General features: G+C 40.3%; 1 protein-coding gene across 4 annotated transcripts in view; it reads left to right on the forward strand.

Annotated features, from left to right (window-relative positions):
- The first annotated feature begins 9,271 nt into the window (after nucleotides 1-9,271).
- Nucleotides 9,272-23,489, forward strand: part of DENND4C (DENN domain containing 4C) — a 123,215-nt gene continuing 108,997 nt past the window's right edge. For all 4 annotated transcript variants that reach the window (XM_043566157.1, XM_043566159.1, XM_043566158.1 and 1 more), the window contains exon 1: nucleotides 9,272-9,373. The gene's annotated coding sequence lies outside the window, so the exon portion shown is untranslated. The remainder of the gene's footprint in view (nucleotides 9,374-23,489) is intronic.

The following is a 23,489-nucleotide window of genomic DNA, read 5'->3' on the forward strand; positions in this document are numbered from 1 at the left end:
CTCAGGGGAAACTACAATGACAATTTCCCTATAGGGGGGGAGTAGTAGACAATGAAGGTTGAGTACCTAGCTTAGGGACTGGATTGATAGGGGCGCTTGGGTGGCTTAGTCGGTTAAGCATCTGACTTTGGCTCAGATCATGATCTCATGGTCTAGTCTGTGAGTTCCAACCCCAGGTCTGGCTCTGTGCTGACAGCTCAGAGCCTGGAGCCTGCTTTGGATTCTGTGTCTCCCTCTCTCTCTGCCCCTCCCCTGCTCATGCTCTGTCTCTCTCTGTCTCAAAAATAAATAAACATTAAAAAAAAAATAAAGAAGGTGCTTGATGAATGGTTGCTGCATACGATAATAATTAATCTTAAATGACTCTGAAAGATAAATATTTTATGCATGAGGAAAGAGGCTCAGGGACATTAAATAACTTGCTCATGGAGTAAGCAAGCATCCAAAAGTCTGTCTGCTCTACTCTTCCCCAATGACTATAATTGGCCTCAATTTGATTTAACTGTAGAAATCTAGGTGAAATGAGTAGTTAAGTCCCAGAAATGGAGTTTAGGGGAGTAGTGGGAATAGATTCAAATTTTCTGCAAAAACCTGCCTTCTCCTTTTAGTTTTCTAATTAATGATCCTCATTAAGAGCTATTAGCACATCAAAAGAGTATTAAAATGGCAATTAACCTTAGTGACTAAAGTAAACACAAATACAATTTTCCCTTTGATAAGCTCAAAAGAAAATGCTCTAATAATTCTTAATGAAGGCAGCAGGCAGCAGTAAATAAATCATTAGGTTGAGAATTAACATGCCATTCCAATCTGTTAAGACAGGGTCTGCTAACTTGCTGTTGTTCTCTTTTTAGGCATTGTCAGCTAATGACTACTGCTACCATAGAGTTATGCACAACTATTTTTAATGCTCTGGACCCACTCAAAGAACTTTCTTACTTAGACTGCACAGGGAAGAAATAGGATAAGAGTCCCAGAGGCATATGCAGGATCAGAGAGATGGAGGTAGCCAGGTGGGGTTTATCTGGACTAGGGTTTCAGTAAAACCATGAATGGAACAATGACCATAAACATGAAGGCTGAAAATTGGTGATGAGAACAGACGCCTTAAGGGCTGTTAAATCATTTGATTGATTCACCAACAATATTTATGGATTATTACTGCCTTTCTCGCCTGGGATACATTAGTGAATAAAATAAAGTTCCTGTCCTATGGAACTTATATGCTGATATGATAGTAAACACATAAATATCCAGTAAATGTCAGTGACCAGAGTATGGGGAAAACGTAAAACAGGGCAAGATGATATAATGTGACTGTTGTTTTAAATAGGGTAGGCAGGGAACACCGAATTAGCAAATGCTAACCATTGTTCCTACCAGAAATATTTTCCTGAGAGACTTTGCTCACATTTGCTTCAACCAATCAACATATAACCTCATTTTATGTGTGTTTCTGTTTAAAGAAACCTTATTTAATATATATCATTGATTTATTAACATTGAACTTGTGGTCAAAAGCACTGTAAGTCATGCCTGAATACAGCTTATCTAACACATATTTTCTCTGTAAGGTGATGGTTTTACCTCTGCCCAGTCCCTCCCAAAGCTTTCCCTTCTATACCATTACTGTCTTTCTGGGTGTCGAGTCCCTCTGACCTGATCCTGGAAAACTAAAAAAAGCTGTTGTTTACGTGCACAATGTGGTTAGGTGTTCAAATCTCAGGATACAGGCTTATATTCTTTTAGTCAAGAGTCACAGGGGTGCTTGGGTGGTTCAGTTAGATGTCCGGCTCTTAATCTCAGCCCAGGTCTAGATCTCAAGGTTGTGAGTTCAAGCCCTTAAAAAAAAAAAAAAAAGAGTCACGGCTATATGCAGGCTGATGCCAATGGAAAGACCACATGCCTCAATGGTCAGACACACAGCTGAGGTGACTGCTTCATTTGATGTCACATAACTGCCTGTTGTGTACCACTAAATGGCAACCAATGGTCTGTAGGCAATGGTCCTTTTGTGGCTCGCCCAGTACTGGCCTCTGAGAGTGCTGGACAGTTCTTCCAATGCTGATGCCAGCTCCATTTCTTCTCTATTTTGCCAGATGACATCTTCCCTAACCCCTAGTTCAAGTGATCCATCTTTGGATCTGGGGGTTGAAGAGGACATCATTTGGCAAGATAGATAGATTGTGGTGCCATATAATGAAATGAGGTAGCTTAAAAAGGAATATTTGGGGGGAGATGCCATGCAGGGAGGGAAATAAGAGTTGTGCTTTGAACATGTAAAATGTTAGATATCATTTAGACACTGGAGGTAGTTTGATGGCTAAGTACATAGCTCAGAGAAATTGGGCTAGAGAACTAGAGTTGGGAGAACAACAAAAAGAGGTTGAAATTATTCTGGTTTAGTGATAGCTTCTAGTATTCAGGTCATTTTCTCCTTTTCTGTGTGAAAGGAGCCATGAAAGTAGGGGGAAATTTGAGTAGGTGTTAAAGGGTATCAGCATCAGATCCCAATTATTTTTTTTTGCCAGGGCATGTAAAACAATACTGTGCTTATTAAACTCACATTAAATATAAGCTAGAAATTGGCTATTAATTTTGAGATTTTTTAGGCAGTCTCTGATTATTATGTATTATGGGGTCTTTGATCTGAATAGTGAAACATCCTTAACAATTTTTTTTTTAAGTTTGTTTTGAGAGAGAGAACAAGCAGGGGAGGGGCAGAGAGATAGAGAGAGAGAGAATCCCAAGCAGGCTCTGCACTGTCAGCACAGAGCCAATGCAGGGCTCAAACTCGCGAAACCGCAAGATCATGACCTGAGAGGAAATCAAGAGTCGAATGCTGAACAGACTGATCCACCCAGGTGCCCCTGAATAGTGAAACATCTTTAAGTGGGCAAATTTCAAAGGAAAGAGTCCCTACCCTATATTATCTGAATCATGGAGGAATCTGGGTAGCAACATTCTAGTTTACCAATCAGAGGTGTAATGCAAACTCAAATCCTCCAGGGAGGAGTTGTACACATCCATGAAGAGTGGAAAGGGGTAAGAGAGTATGCAATATTAATACTTTGCAGCTTTTTTTTGTCATTAAAAAAAAAAAAAAAAACAACCCTTGGGCCCCTGGGTGGATCAGTCAGTTAAGCATCAGACTTTGGTGTGTGTCATGATCTCATGGTTTGTGAGTTCAAGCCCCTACTTGGGTTCTCTGCTGAGTCTGCTTTGGCTACTTGCTCTTCCACTTTCTGCCCCTCCCCCACTTACATGTACGTTCTTTCTCTTTCTCTCTCTCTCAAAAAAAAAAAACCCAAATATTTAATAATATAAAAAATATATATATAATATATATATATTATTTTAGAGGGAGAGAGAGAGAGAGAGCACGGTGGGGGGTGGGTAGGAGCAGAGGGAGAGAATCTTAAGCAGGCTTCACGCTCATTGCAGAGCCTAGCCTGGGGCTTGATCCCACGACTATGGGATCATGACCTGGGAGGAAATCAAGAGTCCGACGCTCAACTGACTGAGCCACCCAGGTGCCCCATAATAAAGTAAAATATTAATTAAAATAATTTTTAGTGATGAGAATGGCCTTGTGCTTATGTTTTTTAAAAAGTCCTTATCTTTTTTTCTTATTTTTTTTTTTTTTTTAGAGAGAGAGTGTGTGTGCGTGCAAATAGGGCAGGGGTAGAGGAAGAGGGGAGGGAGAATCTCAAGTAGGCCCCACACCCAGCACAGAACCTGATAAAGGGCTCAATCCCACAACTGTGAGATCATGACCTAAGCAGAAATCAAGAGTCGGCCACTTAACTGATGGAGCCACCCTGACACCCCCAAAAAGTCCTTATTTTTTAGAGCTACCTGCTGAAGTATTTACAGATGAAATGAAATGTCAAGTATTTGCTTCAAAATACTTGGCGAGGAGAGGGAAGTGAGGAAGGGGATACATGAAACCAAGACTAACTATGAGTTGAAGCTGGGTGATAAACACAAAAGAGTGCATCATACTATTAGTTTTGTTTATGTTTGTATTTATTGTTTTTTTCTTTTCTTTTGTTTTAAAGTTTATTTTGAGACAGAGAGACCGAGAGAGCGAATAGGTGGGGGAGGGGCAGACAGAGAGGGAGAGACAGAATCTCAGGCAGGCTTCACATTGTCAGTGCAGAGCCCAATGTGGGGCTCGAACCCATGAGATCATGACCTGAACCGAAGTCAGATGCTTAACTCACTGAGCCACGCAGGCACCCCTGTTTTTTTCCTTAATAAAAGTTTTTTTTTTAATTAATCTTTGAAATACAGAATACATGTATTTCTTGACCTATGGTCAGGATGATTTGCTATGATGTGAGGAATAAAAGAAGGCTCAGAAAAAGGTAAGCGGGTTAGAGTTGCACTCTAGTCAGGATAGGCAACAGTAAAAGTGGGAAACTAGGAATATACCTGGATGGATGAATGTAGACGTATGTTAGTTAGGGGGACTAACCATATTTGGAGGTGTTGGGTGCTAGAGTGGTGTTCAAGTGAGCCCAGACACTGTTCCCCAGGAGTGGGGAAAGCCTGAGGGTAGAGGACTATGCTCTCGACTTAAAATCCTTAGGGAGCCCATGAAATCCAGCCATGGACAGCTGGTCTTGTGTCTCAGATATTCATATAAGGTGTCTTCTTGTCAACCTCTCTACCCATTATTTCTTTCTCTGTTTTTCTCCCTTTGTTAATCCCTACTCTTCTTTATGATGTTAGGACATTGTTCTCAGGATCGTTTACTCCACTTTGACTCAAGACCAAGAGCCTTGTGCCCGTCCTTCACACTGCTAGTCCAGCTATGTTTGGCCCGTAGGCCTAGTAAAGAGAATTGGATGAAGAATATGCTGAGTAACTCCAAAAGACTCTCGATGAGGCCATTCTGTGAATGATGATACAGAGTCCACAGCCAGATAAAGATACTGGAGGGGGGGACAAAGAGAGTGTGCTAATGCTCCCTGTGGAGAGTAGGACACACTGGGTCATTTAGATATCATATGAATAATGCAGATCTTGTGTTTGTTGATATCATTCCTACTTAAAACCCTTTCCAGAAGTATATCAGAGTGCCTGTGGGCATGAATCAACAGGCCTTCAAATCCTATGTTTTCAAAAATGAAATGAAGAGTAAGGGGCTGGACCCAAATAACTCGCCAGTGTAGAACATGTGGATTATACATCGGAAAGTAGAGATCAGGATCAGATTTGCATGCTGTGGAGGCTATCCTAGAGAATCGAGAGTTAATTTATTTTGACTGGGAAAATAAAGAGCTAAGAATTTACGAGTTTCTCCTCCATACTCAATTATGAAATCACCAAAGCTGATCTTGCCAGTGCAGAGTCTGATGCTAGGCTTGAACTCACAAACCGAACTGTGAGATCATGACCTGAGCTGAAATCAAGAGTCGGATACTCAACTGACTGAGCCACCCAGGCACCCCGCAAGAAATATTTATCTCACAGTTTCCGTGAGTAAAGAAAGCAGAAGCAGCTTAGTTGGGTGATTCTGGCTCGGGGTCTGTCAGGAGGCTAAAATAGAGGTGTTGGCTGTGGTCACAGTCCTCTCAAGGCGCAACTTGGCAAGGATACACTTCTGAACTCCTTCACAGAGCTGCCTGATGACATGGTAGCTCGCTTCCCCTAGAGTAAGCAATCCAGGAGGATAAGAGAGAAAGAATCCAAGAGTGAAGCCACAGGTTTTTTTAATAGCCTCATCTTGTTAGAGACATCTCATCACTCCTGACGTATTCTGTGTGTTAGAAGCTAGTCAATAAGCCCACCCCACACCAAATGTAAGGAGATTACACAAGGGCATAACGCAGGAGGTAGAGATCATTGTAAGGTACAATGAAAGGCTGCCTATCACATGTGCTAAGTATTGATTACTAGACTGGTCTGTTTGACATTATAGCTTGTTGTAAATTAATAAATGATCTTACTTCTTGTGAATATTATTTTACCCACTTTACACATAAGGAAAATTAAGTAACTTGCCAGAGAAGTGGAAGAAAGTGAGGGAACCATGATTTATGTCAGACATTCATCAAATACTTTTTGAAAGTCTATCATATAATGGAGCACCTGGGTGGCTCAGTTGGTTAAGCCTCCGACTTTGGCTCAGGTCAGGATCTCATGGCTTGTGAATTCGAACCCCACATCTGGGTCTGTGCTGACAGCTCAGAGCCTGGAGCCTGCTTCTGATTCTGTATCTCCCTCTCTCTCTGCTCCTTCCACACTCATGCTTTCTCTCTCAAAAATCAATAGACATTAATAATTTTTTTTAAAAAGTTGATCATATGTTGGCTATTCTGAATTTGAAAGAGAATATGATATGTGAATACACATGTGACACGTGAACCTTGCTCTCACAGGCCTTACAATCTAGTATGGAATTCAGACATTAAGAAATTGCAAAAATACTTAATTACAATAATCAGAGTAAACTGCTAGATTCATAATGCTTCTGTTAAATATGGAGTTGAATAAAACAGATAAAAAGGAGTATAGACATGTAAAGGTCTTTGAATAGTCTTGTGAAAACTGTTTAGAAGTTTTTCAAGGGAACAAACAGGAAGAGGACAATCACTTGGCAAGCTGTAGCACTGAAAAAATTTTGCTTATTTTAAGAAAATTTTCAGCATTTCCATTAAAATCTTTTGCGTTGCTCATCCCCAGAAATCTGCAGTGACCATGCCCAATCAGATGTCTGTATTCCCCTTTTCAATGGGCTGAGCGATTCTCCTATGCATTCCTGCATCTATAAAGGCTCAGCTGAAACCATGATGCTATAAGGATTATAACAATTATGTTGTTATTGGGCTCTCCAGTTCCCCTCCCATGTTTTAGACTCAAGTATTTACATGTTAAAAATTAAAGTGAACTTATTTCAATCCTGGATACAAAAGATTGCAGTTGAGAAGGTCCTTGAATTAAGGACTTTCAGATCCAAGAAAAGCTACTGAAACAAAAATATTGGGCCCAAAATATACAAGTTCATTCATGAAATTAAAAAAAAAAATTATGTTTATTTATTTCCTGAAAGAGAGAGAGACAGAGTATGACCAGGGGAGGGGCAGAGAGGGAAGGAGACATAGAATCTGAAACAGGCTCCAGGCTCTGAGCTGTCAGCACAGGGCTTGAACTCAGGAACTGCTAGATCATGACCTGAGCCGCAGTTGGATGCTTAACCCACTGAGCCACCCAGGTGCCCCCATTCATGAAATTTTAGGTAGACAATGACAATGAAGATCTACTACACATCTATAGGGCAATTAAAATAATGAAAAAAGTTAAAACCCACATTGCAAATTGAGAAAAATCTGTCAAATAAATGGAAGAGATACACTGGCTTCTTCCATTTTTTATTTCTGTGGTTGCAAAAAACCAAGAAGAAAAAGACTATCTGTGTTAATGAAATCTACCCATTAAGACATCTTATCTATATTAAATGCTTTTAAACAATTAATTAATATGACTTGAGAAAGTAAGGACAAGAAGTCCATAAGCTAACTGTTCAAGTCCTAGTTGTCCAGATTGTCGAAGATGGGTCCACTGGGCTCAAATGGACTCCAGACTATTACTAAATTAGCATTATTTCCACTGCTATGCATTTCTACAGAATCAATTCGGACTGCTAATGTAGTTAAGAAAACAGTTTTGGGGTGCCTAGGTGGCTCAGTTAGTTAAGCCTCTGACTTCAACTCAGGTCATGATCTCAGGGATGCTGAGTTCCAGCCCCGCGTGGGGCTCTGTGCTGACAGCTCAGAGCCTGGAGCCTGCTTCAGATTCTGTCTGTCTGTCTGTCTCTGCTCCTCCCCCACTCACAGTCTCTCTCTCTCTCTCTCTCTCCCCCTCAAGAATAAATAAACATTAAAAAAAAAAAAACGGTTTCTGCTATTGGCTGCAAAACTCAAACCATTCGTATATACAATAAACTTCAGAAGTAAACGGACAACAAGGCGCTCATGACCGAGGTCTAATCTTACACTTTTTGGCAAAAGGGCAGATTGAATCAATAAAGTAATTCTCAGGAAAATGATTATATATGTAAACACTCATCAGATATACACAAATATTACCAGTTCTAAATTTGACCTGTCATGAAATCTGTGAAATCATTCGCCATTTACTTTTATTTTTTTGCCAGGAGGTAAAAACCGTTTCAAACCACTTGCTTCTTCCTGAATAACTAATTGTTATTCTTTCTCACTGTAATAACTTCCAAATGTTGTCAAAAATATTTTGCAAAATTTGCATGGAGGCGAAAGGAATTTGCGTGCATCCATGTAGACACGGAGCCTAAACTTAGGAGGCAGGAGAGAACTGGTTAAACAACCCATTTCCACATTCGGAGTCCCCATCCCGAAATCTCGGCCCAGGTAGCGACACGGAGCGCGGCCAAGGACTCTCTTGGGGCGCTGCAGCCGGAAAAGGACTTCGGGAAGCCCCAGTCGGCGGGTCTCTATCCGGCCTCAGAGGCGCCCCCCGTCATGCGTGGAAATTTCAGTTCTCACCCCGGAAAGGAAAACTTCTCGTCCAGGGACGTGAATCCCGCTCAGCATTCTTCTCCCAGGACTGAGGGACTCGGCGTCCCTTTCCCCGTTTTTGATAAACCCTGGAGGAGCAGCCGCCACCTGCCTGAGGCCGGGGCGATAAACCCACACCACACAGAGTCGGAGCCCCGCAAGAAGGGCAGCAGAGTAGCGCCCTGGGCCCTTCCTTCACTCCCAGCTCCTTTTCGGCGAGGGACCCGCGGAGCGAATGCGGAGGAGGGGCTCCAAGGAGGCCGGACTGGGACCTCGCGCCCCCCGGGGGTCGCGGCGGGAGGCGGGGGGAGGGGAGCAGTGACCGCGCGGCCTCGGCCCTCCCCGGGGGCGGGACTCTAGCACTGCCCCGCCCCCGCGGCCTCCCTTTTCCACCCCTCCCCCCACGCCCTTTTCCACCCACCCCCGCAGTAGGAAAGGGAGAGGGAGGGGGAAAAGGAAAGTGCTGTTCTGTGGAGAAGGGCGGAAGGAGGGGGAGAAAAAAAGAAAAGGGAACAGGAATATGGCCGTCAGCTGTCGGGGCGGCACTGCAGCCGGCTGCTACTAGGCGACCCGCCCCCGGCACCGCCGGACCCGGGAGAGCCGAGGCGCCCGCGCGGGCTCGCGCTCCCGGCCGTTATCGCTGCATGCGGCGCCCCTCGAGACCGAGCCCGTCAGGCGGCGCAGGCGCAGATCGGGCCGTGGCGGCGGCGGCCGCGGGAGCAAGTCCCCCCGCCCGGCTGTGGCGAGGGCGCGCAGGCCGCGTAGCCGGCGCTTTCATGCCCCAGCAAGGGGCTGTGTCTGGGTGGCACTGAAGGTGGAGCAGGCGGCAGGTGAGTCTGCGGTGGAGGGCCTTTCGCGGACGAACCCTGCGGCGCGCCTCCACTCGGCCCGCGCTGCCGGGCTGAGAGGGCGCCGGACAGGTAGCAACTCGGAGGGTTGAGTTCCGATGGCCCGCCTGCGGGGGGTAGCCAAGGAGGCGGATAGTGGCCAGGGCTGGCGTTCCCGGCCTAGTTTCTCCGCTGTTTCCGGGGGCGGGGAGTCCCTGGAGCCTGCGGGGTGTGATGATGGGGGAGAGGCCGCGCCAGGACGGGCCTCCCCGCGCCGCCCGTCCAGGCTCCAGAGAGCCACTCGCAGGACGCGCGAGGGGTCTGGGCCCTGGGGACCTCCGGGGCGACGGCCGTCTGGGAGGGGGCAGGGCGGGGAGAGGGCGGGGATTGGGGCACAGGGGGCGGGGAGCTAGGGCAGGGGTCTGGGCGCGAGGAGAGACCTGGGGGCCCGAGCAGGTGTCGCAGGTGAATTGAGGGCATTTCCTCCTCTGCATTACCGTGGCTGAACCTCAGGGCTTCCTTGTGGGGAATGACTTTTCGGAGGACTGGTTCCATTCAACTCCGAGTGACTAAACACAAATAAAACCAACTAATGAGCCCTTAGAGCTGACTTGTGTAAAGAGCTGTAACTTTTCTACACCGAGGATGCTGTACTTTCTTTTTTCTTTGGATGCTTCGTGAACCTTTTTCCCTCCCGAGGACCGTCTCATCAGAACAAATAAGGAATGACCCAGTTTTTAAATAGTACCCCCGCCCGGTCCCATTATGTGTTTTGTTTTTTTTTTTTCCACACGGGAAAATTTAGGGCAGTTACCGAAGTCACTTGTGCAAATGTGAGGGTTAAGTGTCATCTCCAGTAATGAACTGTGTGTGTTTTTGCCGAAGAGAGATTGTCAAGCACTGTAATCTGGGAATTTGATTTACTGAGACTTTAATTGTGTGCAAACTCGTGTTAAGTCGCTAGACTCCAGTTTACGTGGGGATAGATCTTCCTTTCCGGTTTAGAAGGTGAAGGATATAGTAGAATATAGGAAAGAATTTTAGTGCTAAGACGCCAAGTTTTCTAGAAGTACTTGATCTGAGGCTAGGTGTGAAATGAAGCGCATTGTTTATGATGATCTGTGTGCACATGAGAGCAAAATCACTATCAAAAGGGAAACTATCTTTGAGCGTTAAAGATTGCCCGTCAGTTCTTGATCAATATAACCATGAAAAAAAGCCCTTATATTTTATTTTCTGCCCTGTTATTTGTATTACTGTTAAAAAGTTGGTTAACTGTCTTGGTGTGAGACTGGGGACTCAGAAATGAATTTCGATTTGTATCCATGAGGATGATCTGCCTCATACAGGCTCGCTTTGACTCCTTTTTCTAGCAATGGCAAACTCAATCCACACTTTCCCCTACATTGATATCTCCTGTGGCCATTTTGCAAAAGAGTTGATTTTTTGTATTACAGATTTTAGTGAACTGATAATAGGCCAGTTGACTTTGGCCATGGTACCTCACTTAGTGTACTACTGTTTAGACTTGTTAATTTGGATAATAGAAAAGCGATGATGTTAGAAATGTTGAAGCTGTATCTTGGAGTAATTTACCCTTGTATAATTTGTAAATGAGAGCATTCTGTTGTTGAGAGTAAACATAGTATTTTGTAGTATAAACTTGAGTTTCCAAGCTGAAGAAATTGGCAGTAGAGATGGTGTGTGGAGAGTGTTCTTAAAACGCAAATGTTTTAAATTACAAGGAACTGCAGTGATGTGTAGGCTGTAAAAATTCACAGTGCCAGACTTAGAAGGTTATTTGGTTGAGGTGCTCTCTATAAAGAAACAGGTTAAGTATCTTCAATAAAAGCTAATTTGTAGCTATACACAAGGGATTTTTGCATGATAAAGATACATAAAGGCACCTTTGCTCTTTATGTCTCTTTCAGTTATGACCAGAACATGTCATATTTTCTTTGGAGTTTCCTGCCTGGATAGTTACTGATTTTGCATTGGCTCTTCTTGCTGCTCAGTTTGAAAGTTAGGTTTCAGTCTTAGCCTTGCAGCCTATGTACAGGTTGAAAAGAAAAAGAAAGCTGCTGAGTCAGAGGCAGGTTGTCTTATTTGGTCTTTCTGATTTGCAGCAGGGAATTTCTGTTATAATTTCAATTTCCAATATAATATGCTTGCTGAAATTTGGTTAGTGAGGGCAAATAAGCTTTCCTAATACACAAATTAAAATTTTATCTTCTCTCAGCTGGTGCCAGGAGTTTTCTCTCCTCTTGCAGATTGTCGGTTTGACAGACTCAGTAAATGGGATGCCTTGTTGGGATGGAAGATTCCTTTGTAAGGGTTAAAAATTGGGGAAAATTTTACACAGTACAGCTAGCGTAAAAGTGTAGGTTTAGCATCAGATTGTAGGAAATTCCAAAATCAGATAATTTTATTATTTGAAAATTCAAACAGTATTTTTTGGGATGAAATTAGGTAGTTTATAAACTTAAAATTTTTTTCTGCTTATGGCAGTACGTAATACATATAAATAAGTGTAATAGAGCTTAATGTGCTGCTTGAAAACTTTTTATTGGAAAGAAATATAACATGATTAAAGGAAATTCCAAAGGGAAAAAAATTGATTCTCACATATCTTACATTTTTCTGTATTCTTATTCTATTTGTATAATATATTAATCAGTAAAATATACTAATCCTATCTATACTTGTGTATGATTCTGTGGGTAATATTCATATAATTGTCTTTTTAAACATCACATTTTCCCCTGGTGCTGCATATTAATATTATTTTATGGTTTTGTAATAGTCCAAAGTTTTACTGTTTCACAGTGGATTTAACTAATTCTCTGTGTTTTAGCATTTTACTAATTCCACTTTATTACTCTTAAATGATGTGATAATGAAATCATTTTGCTAATATGATGGTCCAAACCAAATTACTTTTTAAACTTTTGAGGGAGTAAGCATTCTTTGAACTGTTTCATTTGCAGTGGATTATTAGGGCTCCTATAATATAGTATTCAATTGAAAACAGAATTAAAGATGAAAAGCTGTAGATGTGTATGACTTGAATTTATTGAGTACATATCAAAATATAAATTCACAGTTCTCCCTATTACTGACTTACAAGTTTCTATGTCTACTAATTTTACTTTAAAAATATAATAAGTAATATTCTTATAGGAATTCTTTTTTTTTTTAAGTTTATTTATTTTGAGTGTACAAGCATGCAAGTGAGGGAGGGGAAGAGAGAGAGGGAGAGAGAGAGAATTCGAAGCAGCTCCACGCTATCAGCGTAGAGCCCTGACCAGAGGCTTGAATCTGCAAACCACAAGATCATCACCTGAGCTGAAATGAAGAGTTGGAGGCTTTAGTTACTGAGCCACCCAGGCGCCTGCCCCTCTTATAGGAATTCTTTTTTTTTTTTTTTTTTTTTGCAGGAATGAATTTTATTTTATTTTATTTTTTTAATATGAAATTTATTGTCAAATTCGTTTCCATACAACACCCAGTGCTCATCCCAACAGGTGCCCTCCTCAATGCCATCACCCACTTTCTCCTCCCTCCCACCCCCCATCAACCCTCAGTTTATTCTCAGTTTTTAAGAGTCTCTTATGGTTTGGCTGTCTCCCTCTCTAACTTTTTTTCCCCTTCCCCTCCCCCATGGTCTTCTGTTAAGTTTCTCAGGATCCACATAAGAGTGAAAACATATGGTATCTGTCTTTCTCTGTATGACTTATTTCACTTAGCATAACACTCTCCAGTTCCATCCATGTTGCTACAAATGGCCAGATTTCATTCTTTCTCATTGCCAAGTAGTATTCCATTGTGTATATAAATCAATTTCTTTATCCATTCATCAGTTGATGGACATTTAGGCTCTTTCCATAATTTGGCTATTGTTGGAAAGGAATTCTTAATAATTAAAATAATATTGTGAAAAATAAATAAAATAAAGTAGTATTGTGGGACATAAATGTTTTTCAGTGTATCTTATTTCAACCAAATCTACTGTTTACAAATCTAGATTTAAAATCTTTTGACTTATACAAGAGTAATTTTATAGGATTTTAAAAGTCTTTGTAATATTTTATATGATTCCTTGAATCTGGTTTTTTATTGTGTATATGCAGTTCATATATATCTTAATTTAAGGATGCTTAGATCCTAAAAGCATAGATGTTATGAGTCTCTTTTTAATTATGGAAAAAAGAATCTGTTAAATAGGTACTGTGCTATCTGCTAGGGATAAAAGATGAATAACATACAGTCTAAATATTAATGGCTAAGGAGCACTTGGGTGGCTTAGTCAGTTAAGCATCCGACTTCGGCTCAGGTCATGATCTCTTCGCCTTTGTGAGTTCTAGCCCCTCGTTGGGCTCTGTGCTGACAGCTCAGCCTGGAGCCTGCTTTGGTTTCTGTGTCTCCCTCTCTCTCTGCCCCTCCCCTGCTCACACACTCTCTCTCCCTCTCTCTCTCTCTCTCTAAAAAATAAACATTAAAAAAGTTTTTTTTTTAAATATTAAAAGCTAGTAAGATAAACAGTCTTATAAATAAATATCATAGCTGCAACATGACATATCCAGGATAGAGCAAACTTCTCTATAGGAGCAGGGGGAGGTCCCTAAACTGTGTCTGGTGTGGATTAGAGAGTGTAAATTTACATAGAAGGAGGCATTTGATTTAAAACTCAAAGAATGATATGAAAGGTACAAAGTAATGAAAACATGGTGGATTTTATTAAAATACAAGTAATGTAGTGTGGGGGCACAGGTAGTTTGGAGGGAAGTGGAGAGTAAGCTGGAGGGGAAAGCAGGGGCTATGTCATGAAGGGTCGTAAAAGTCAAATAAGAAATTGAGACTGTACATTGTAGGGAACAGAAAACCATGTAATGATTTTAGGCTGTTAAATATCTTTGGCTCAATTGTATGAAGGATGGATTTGGGAAAGCAGCTTGAGTGAGGCTGCAAGTTCATCAGTCAGAAGATCTTGAGGGCATCCAGGTGAGAATTGAGAACAGCAGTGGTAGGGATGGAAAAAATGAATAAATTGAGAACTATCATGTAATACATACATTTACTCTGGCTCGGAAGCCTTGTCTCTAGCCATATCTTCTCCTTGTCTTCTTGTCCAGTGTGTACCTGTCACACCAGCTAACTTTTAGATTCTTTCTCTTAGAGCCCTTGTTTATGCTATTCCATTTACATGTTAGTTTTTCTGAGCTGTTTTTCCTGATCACACTATTTAGGGGGAAAAGTTATTATCATTCCACTTAGTTATTTTATTCTGTAGAGTTTCTTTTCTTACCTGCCTTCATATTTGTTTCCCTTACTAGTTTTGGAGGTTGTATATGATCTGACTCCTTTTTATTTTTTGTAAGTGTGGGTCTATTTCTAGTTTCTTTTTCTGTTCCGTTGGTCTATGTATTTTTTAAATATTGATTTATTTTGAGAGAGCGACAGAGAGAGAGAGAGAGCACGCGAGCGAGCTCATGCGCATGCACATGCAAACAGGGGAGAGGGAGAGAGAGAATCCTAAGGAGGCTCCACACTGGCAGCACAGAGCCCAGTTCAAGGCTTGATGGCAGAAACCTGGAGATCATGATCTGAACTGAAATCAAGAGTTAGTTGCTCAACTGACTGAATTTACGCAGGTGCCTCTCTTGGCCTAGATTCTTATACTAATACTATATTGTCTTTATTTCTTTATAGTAAGCCTTACAGTCAGGTAGCGTATGTCCTTCAACATTGTCTTTTTTCAACATTGCTTTGGTTATTTTGGATCTTTTGCATTTTCATATAAACTATAGACTAAGCTTGTCAGTGTTTACAAAAAGCCTGATGAGGAGAATTGACATCTTAATAATATTGAGACTTCTGATATTTTAACATGTTATATCTCTCTATTTATTTAGGTTTCTTTAGTTTTTTTCTCTGCAATGTTTTTGTGATTTTCCTTTTATAGACTTTGTATGTATTTTGTTCAGTTTATCCTGAAGTATTTAATGTTTTTTTGATACTTTCCATTGTTAATGAAACTGTATTTAAAATTTTTTTCTTCAACTTTTGTTGATATTGTAAAAGATACAATTGATTTAATTCCCTTTTTTTAATTCACTTTTTAATTCTAGTAGCTTTCAAGTAGATTCCTTACGATTTTCTTCATACACAGTCATGTCTGCAGAGAAAGCCATTTTTGCTTCTTATTTCCAGCGTATGCCTTTTGTTTCTTCTTGCCTTATTGCCACTGCTAGATCAGTAGTATTCACTAAAAATATAATGTAATTTAGAATTTCTAGTAGCCCCACAATAAGAGGCAACAATAAGTCAGTCATTAAATGTAATACATTTTTTATTTCATTACCTCTAGCGTATTATTCACATGTGTAGTAGTTTCCTCAGCACTGTCATAACAAATTATCACAAACCATGTGGTTTAACAGAACAGAAATTTATTCTATCTCAGTTCTGGAAACTAGAGGTCTGAAATCAAGGTGTTGGCAGGTACATGCTCCCTCTGAAGGCTTTAAGAAAAATTCTTTCCTTGCCTCCTCGTATTTCTGATGGTTGCAGGCAATCCTTAGATATAGGGCTATTGAGAGTTTCTCTTTCTTCTTATTTCAGTTTTGGTAATTTGTGTGTTAAACATTTTGACCATTTCAAATAAGTTGTTGAATATATTGGTGTGAAAGAAAATATTTATAATATTTCCTTGTGATCTTTTTAACATCTAACAGTATACCTTTCATTCCTCATATTAGTAATTTCACCTTTCACTTTTTTCTTGATTTAGAGTTATTGATTTTTTTTATTGCTATTGCTTGTCCATTTTCCATTTTATTGATTTCTGCCCTTTTTATTTTTTTCCTCTACCTTTGGTTAATTTGTTTTTCTTTTTTTAGCATCTTAAGGTAGACACTTATATCACTGATTTTAAAACTTTCCTGTTTCCTGGGGCACCTGGGTGTTTGTGAGTTTGAGCCCTGCATCCAGCTCTGTGCTGACAGCGAGGAACCAGCTTGGGGTTCTCTCTTTCCTTCTCTCTCTGCCCGTCCCTTGCTTGCATGCATGTGCACACTCTTTCTGTCTCTCAAAATCAATAAACTTTAAATAAATTAAATAAATAAGTAAGTAAATAAATAAAAATTTCTTTTCTAATATAAGTGCTTAAAGCTATAAACTTCCTTCTAAATATTACTTTAGCTGCATTTTACACGCTAATTTCTGTTATTTTTTTAAATTAAAAAAATTTTAAATATTTATTTTTGAGAGAGGGTCAGAAAGTGAGCAGGGAGGGGTAGAGAGAGAGGAGATACAGAATCTGAAGCAGGGTCCAGACTCTGAGCTGTCAGCACAGAGCCTGATGCGGGCTTGAATCCACAAACTGTGAGATCATGACCTGAGCTGAAATTGGATGCCTAACCGACTGAACCACCTAGGTGCCCCTAAATTTTTTTTTTATAATTTTAGAGAGCACGGGTGGGGGAGAGGGGCAGAGAGGGACAGAGACAGAGAGAGAGAGAGAGAGAGAGAGAGAGAGAGAGAATCCCAAGCAGGCTCCATGCTCAGCACAGAGCCTAACATGGGGCTCCATCCCATGACCCTGGCATCATGACCTGAGCTGAAACCAGGAGTTGGATGCTCAACTGACTGAGCCACCCAGGTACCCTAATTTCTGTTATTTTCATTCAGCTCAGAATATTTTCTAACTTCTCTTGTGATTTTTTTTTCTTTGACTGATGGATTATTTGGAAGAGTGTCTTTTAATTTCTGAATACTTATGGAATTTTATAAGAGGTCTTCCTATCACTGATTCCAAATTTAATTCCACTGTGGTCAGAGAACATGTTGTGTATGATTTATATTTTTTAAAATTTATCCAGACTTGTTTTATGGGCCAGCATCTTGTTTCTCTGAGTGAATGTTCTATGTGCACTTGAAAAGAACTTGTATTTTGCTGTTGTTGGGTGGACTTTTCTATAAATATCATTTATGTCGAGATGATAGTGTTCTTCAGATATTATGTATTCTTGCTGATTTTCTGTATGCTTGTTCTAATTACTAAGTGAGGAGTGTTGGACTCTCTTTAATTGTGGATCTGTTTATTTCTCCTTTCAATTCTGTCAATTTGCACATGAAAAGATGCTCAACATCACTCATCATCAGGGAAATAAAAATCAGAACTACGTTGAGATACCACTTCACACCTGTCAGAATGGCTAAAATTAACAACACAGGAAAGATTTTGGTGAGGATGTGGAGAAAGGGAACCCCCTTAAACTGTTGGTGGGAATGCAAACTGGTGTAGCCACTCTGGACAATAGTATGGACACCCAAAAAGTTAAAAATAGAACTATCTTATGACCCAGCAATTGCACTAGTAGGTATCTGTCCAAAGGATACAAAATTACTGATTTGAAGGGGCACATGCACCCTGATGTTTATAGCAGTATTATAAAAACTAGCTAAATTATGGAAAGAACCCAATGTCCATAGACTAATGAATGGATAAAGAATGTGTGGTATGTGTATACATACATATATACATAGATACATGCGATGGATACATACATCAAAAAATGAAATCTTGCCATTTGCAATGACGTTGATGAAGCTAGAGTGTATTATGCTAAGCGAAATAAGTTAGAGAGAGACAAATACCATATGATTTCACTCATATGTGGAAAGAAATGTTTGTAATGTTTATTTTTGAGAGAGAGAGAGTGCAAGTGGCATAGGGGCAGAGGGAGAAGGAGACATAGAATCTGAAACAGGCTCCAGGCTCTGAGCTGTCAGCACAGAGCCCAACCTGGAGCTTGAACTCATGAGCTTTGAGATCATGACCTGAGTCAAAGTCAGTCACTTAACCGACTGAGCCACCTAGGCGCCCCTCATGTGTGGAATTTAAGAAACAAAATAGATAAACATAGGGGAAAGGAAAAATAAAAGAGAGGCAAACCATACGTGACTCTTAACTATAGAGCTTAAAGCTTTGGAAACCTCTGATCTCTTTTTACCGCTTCTGTAGTTTTGCCTTTTCTAGAATGTTATGTAAATGGAATCATGTAGTAGTTAGTCTTTTTATTTTTATTTTTTTTATGTTTCTTTATTTGTTGGGGGGAGGCAGAGGGAGAGGGAGAGAGAGAGAATCTGAAACAGGCTCCGTGATGATGTGGGGCTTGATCTCAGGGACTGTGAGATGACTGCCTAAGCCGAAATCCAGTCGGAGGCTTAACCAACTGAACCACCCAGGGGCTCCCCCACAGTTCTTTTCAGATTAGCTTCTTTCACTTTGCAGTATGCACTTAAGGTTCCTCCATGTTCTTTTTTTCATGGCTTGAGAACTAATTGCTTTTTTTCACTGAATCATCCGTTGTATGAATGTGTCACAGTTTGTTTATCCATTTATTTGAATGACATCTTCTTTGCTTCCCGTTTTTGGTGATCATGAATAAAGCTGCTATAAACATTGTATGTAGGTTTTGCATAGACAAAAGTTTTCAAACACATTGGGTAGATACCTAGGAGGCTGGCTGCTGGATCATATGGTAAGCTTACCTGTAACTTTGTAAGAAACCATTAAACTATCTTCCAAAGTGGCTGTTCCATTTTGCATACCCATGAGCAGTGAATTTCCTGTTTTTTCTATATTCTTATCAGCATCTAGTGTTAGGTCTTCTTTTTTTTTAATTTTAGCTACTCTAATAGAGGTGTATTGATATCTCTTTTAAGTTTGCATTTCTCCAGTGACACTGAGCATTTTTCATATACATATTTGTCATGTGTATATCATCTTTGGTGAAGTATATGTTCAAATCTTTTCCGTATTTCTTTTTTACTTGTTGGGTTGTTTGCTTTCTTACTGCTGAGTTTTTTGCATATTTTGTGTACCTGTCATTTATCAGATATCTGTTTTGCAAATATTTTCTCACTCTGCAGCTTGTCTTTTTATTCTCTTCACAGTGTCTTTTACAGAGCAGAAGTTTTTAATAGATTCTACCTTACTCATTATTTCATGGATTGTGGTTTTGCTATCTAAAAACTCATTGCAGGGGCGCCTGGGTGGCGCAGTCGGTTAAGCGTCCGACTTCAGCCAGGTCACGATCTCGTGGTCCGTGAGTTCGAGCCCCGCGTCAGGCTCTGGGCTGATGGCTCAGAGCCTGGAGCCTGTTTCCGATTCTGTGTCTCCCTCTCTCTCTGCCCATCCCCGTTCATGCTCTGTCTCTCTCTGTCCCAAAAATAAATAAACGTTGAAAAAAAAAATTTAAAAACTCATTGCCAGGGACGCCTGGATGTCTCAGCCGGTTAAGGGTCTGACTTTAGCTCAGGTCATGAACTCATGGTTCGTGGGTTTGAGCCTCATGTCAGGCTCTGTGCTGATAGCTCAGAGCCTGGAGCCTGCTTTGTATTCTGTGTGTGTCTCTCTCTCTGCCCCTCCCCTGCTCATGCTCTGTCTCTCTCTTAAAAATAAATAAACATTTAAAAAAATAGTAAAAACTTATCGCCAAATCCAAGATTTTCTTCTGGAAGAAAGGTCTATGATCTATTTTATTTTACTTACCTATTCATTTTTATTTATTTATTTTTAGAATATTTATTTATTTTCAGAGAGAGAGAGAAAGAGCATGACCAGGGGAGGGACAGAGAGGGAGAGAGAGAATCCCAAGCAGGTTACGTGCTGTCAGTTCAGAGTTGGTCGTGATGCTTGATCCCACAAACCAGGTAGGTGATCACGACCTGAGCCAAAATCAAGAGTCAGATGCTCAGCCTACTGAACCACCCAGACCCCCCTAGGACCCATTTTAAATGATTTTTTGTAGAAGGTATAAGATCTCAATCTAAATTTGTTTGTTTTGCATATGGAGGTTCAGTTTTCCACCACTATTTGTTGAAAGACTATCCTTTCTCCATTGAATTGCCTTTGCTGTTTTGTCAAAGGTCAGTTGTGTCTTTGTTTAAAACATTTCCTAGAGGTAGCTTAGAGTTGAGTCTTATTTTTGTTAACCCAGTCTAATAATTTCTATCTTTTATTATTTATTTATTTTAAGTGTTTATTTTGAGAGAGAGAGAGAGGGAACATGCAAGTGCAGGAGGGGCAGAGAGAGAGGAGAGAGAAACTCAAGTAGGCTCTGTGCTCAGCCCAGAGCTGAGGAGGGGCTCGATCTCATGACTGTGAGATCCTGACCTGAGTCAAAATCAAGAGTCTGTCGCTCAACCCACTAAGCCACTCAGGCACTACTCTGTTTTTTAATAGGTGTTGTTTGGCCACTTAAAATTAAAAAAATCAGTTTTATTGAGAGATCTAATTTATACATCATAAAATTCACCCATTTAAAAGAAACATTTCAGTGTTTCTTAGTATACTTACAGAGTTTTGCAATCATCAGTGTAATCTATTTTAGAGCAATTTCATCACCCCAGAAAGAAATCTTGTGTTCATTAGCAGTCACTGTCTAATCCCTCACTCCCCAGCCCTAGCCCTTGGCAACTACTAATCTATTTTCTGTCTCAGTAAAATTTGCCTATTCTGGACATTTCATATCAATGAAATCATACAATATGTGATCTTTTGCAACTAGCTTCTCTCATTTAGGATAAGGTTTTTGAGGTTCATTCATGTTGTATAAGTTTTTAATTGTGGCAAAATTGGGGCGTCTGGGTGGTGCAGCCAGTTGAATGTGACTTTTGCTGAGGTCATGATATCACGGTTCGTGATTTCAAGCCCCCATATCAGGCTCGCTGCTGTCAGCACGGAGCCTGCTTTGGATCCTCTGTCCCCCTCTCTCTGCCCCTACTTCACTGTGCTCTCTAAAAAAATCAATAAACACTTAAAAGAAAAAGACTTCATTGTGGCAAAATTCACATAACATAAAATTCACCATTTAACTGGGTGGGGGATGGGCAAAATCAAATGGGTGGAATGGGCCCAACCCCGTTTGGGTCACCCTAAAATGGGTGAAACCCCAATTTCATGGGGGTGAAAAGTACACAGCATAGGGAATATAGTCAGGGGTATTGTCATAGCATTGCATGGTGACGGATAGTAGGTAGACTTGAGGTGAGCAAAGCAGAATGCAGACTTGTGGAATCATTATGTCGGGTACCTAAAACTAATGTAACATTGTTACATGGTATCAACTATCATTTTAAAAAATAGTAAAAAAGTCCCATTTTAACTATTTAAGAATGTACAATTCAGTGGCATGTAGTACATTCACAATGCTATACAACTGTTACCACTATCTAGTTCCAGAATGTTTTCATCGCCCCCAAAGGAAACTCCTTTCCTTTTAAGCCATCATTCCCCATGCTCCTCCATCCCCAACCCCTGGCAACCAGTAGTCAACTTGCTTTTTCAATTGGATTTGCCTATTCTGGATATTTCCTATAAATGGAATTATACAATGGGCGCCCGGGTGGCTCAGTTGGTTGAGCGTCTGACTTCGGCTCAGGTCATGATCTTGTGGTCTGATCTGTGAGTTTGAGCCCCACGTTGGGCTCTGTGCTGACAGCTCAGAGCCTGGAGCCTGTTTCAGATTCTGTGTCTCCCTCTTTCTCTGCCCCACCCCTGCTTGTGCCCTGTCTCTCTCTGTCTTTCAAAAATGAATAAACATAAAAAAATTAAAAAAAAAGGAATTATACAATATGTGGCTTTTTAAAATTGAGGCAAAACTGGCATACAACGTTAGTAGTTTTAGGTGTACAGCATAATAATTCAATTTTTGTGTACATTACCAAGTGATCACCATAATAAGTCTAGTTACCATCTGTTACACCGTGCAATTGCTCCTCTTCACCCATGTCCCTATCTCCAACCCCCTTCCCTCTGATAACTACTGATCTCTGCTCTGTATCTATGAGTTTTGTTTGCTGGTTTGTTTTGTTTATTAGATTCCACATATAAGTGAAATCATATAGTAATTGTCCTTCTCAGTCTGACTTATTTCACTTAGCATAATACCCTCAAGGTCTGTCCATGTTGTCACGAATGCAAGATTTCCTTCTTTTTATGGCTGAATAGTATTCCAGTGCATGTGTGGGTGTATACACACACACAGCTTTATCCATTCATCCATCAGTGGACACTTAGGTTGTTTCCATGTCTTGAGTATTGTAAATAATGCTGCAGTGAACATAGGGGTGAATATTTTTTTTGAACTAATGTTTTTGTTTTCCCAGAAGTGGAATAACTGGATCATATGGTATTTCTATTTTTATTTTAAGGAACCTCCATATTGTTTTCCATAATGGCTACACCAATTTATATTCCCACGGACAGTGGATGATAGTTCTCTTTTTTCCACAGCCTCTCCAACACTTCTTTCTTTTTGATAATAGCCATTCTAACAGGTGTAAGGTAATATATCATTGTAGTTTTGATTTACATTTCCCTGCTAATTACTAATGTTGAACATCTTTTCATGTGCCGGTTGGCCAGTGACCTTTCCGTCTGGCTTCTTTCACTTAGCTTAATACTTTCTAGGTTCATCCATGTTAGACCATGTATCAGTAGTACTTCTTTTTATGCCTGAGTAATGTTCTGTTGCATTGAAATAACACATTTTGTGTATTGATTCTGACTTGATAGGTATTTGGGTTTTTTCTGTTTTGGCTATTTTAAGTAGTGCTGCTATGAATATTTGTGTATGTGTTTATAGGGACATATGTTTTCGTTTGTCATGGTAGACAAATTTAGTGAAATTATTGATAAGGTTGGGTTTGAATCTATTATCTTGCTATTTATTTGTAATTTCTCCTGTCTGTTTGATGTTCCTTTTTGGACTGAATATATTTTAATATTCTTTTCATCTCCACATTGGCTTGTTAGTGATAGATAGCTTTTTTTTTTTTTAAGTAATTGCCTTAGGGCTTATAAATGCATCTTTAACTTAACCACAGTCTTCCTTCAAATAGTATTATACTATGTTGTATATTACCCAAGACTCCTCCCTTCTTCCTCATCATTAAAAACAGTAATACTAGTTCTACATTATTGGGTTATGAATGTGAAATGAGCTAATGGATGTAAAATACTTTGAATGTAGCTCATGCTTTTATTTATATTGCGAATAATAGAAAAAAAACTTCATTAGAATTTCTGGAATCTGTAGATTGTTTCTTT

This window comes from Prionailurus bengalensis, chromosome D4 (genome assembly GCF_016509475.1).
Source record: "Prionailurus bengalensis isolate Pbe53 chromosome D4, Fcat_Pben_1.1_paternal_pri, whole genome shotgun sequence".
Taxonomy (NCBI): Eukaryota; Metazoa; Chordata; class Mammalia; order Carnivora; family Felidae; genus Prionailurus; species Prionailurus bengalensis.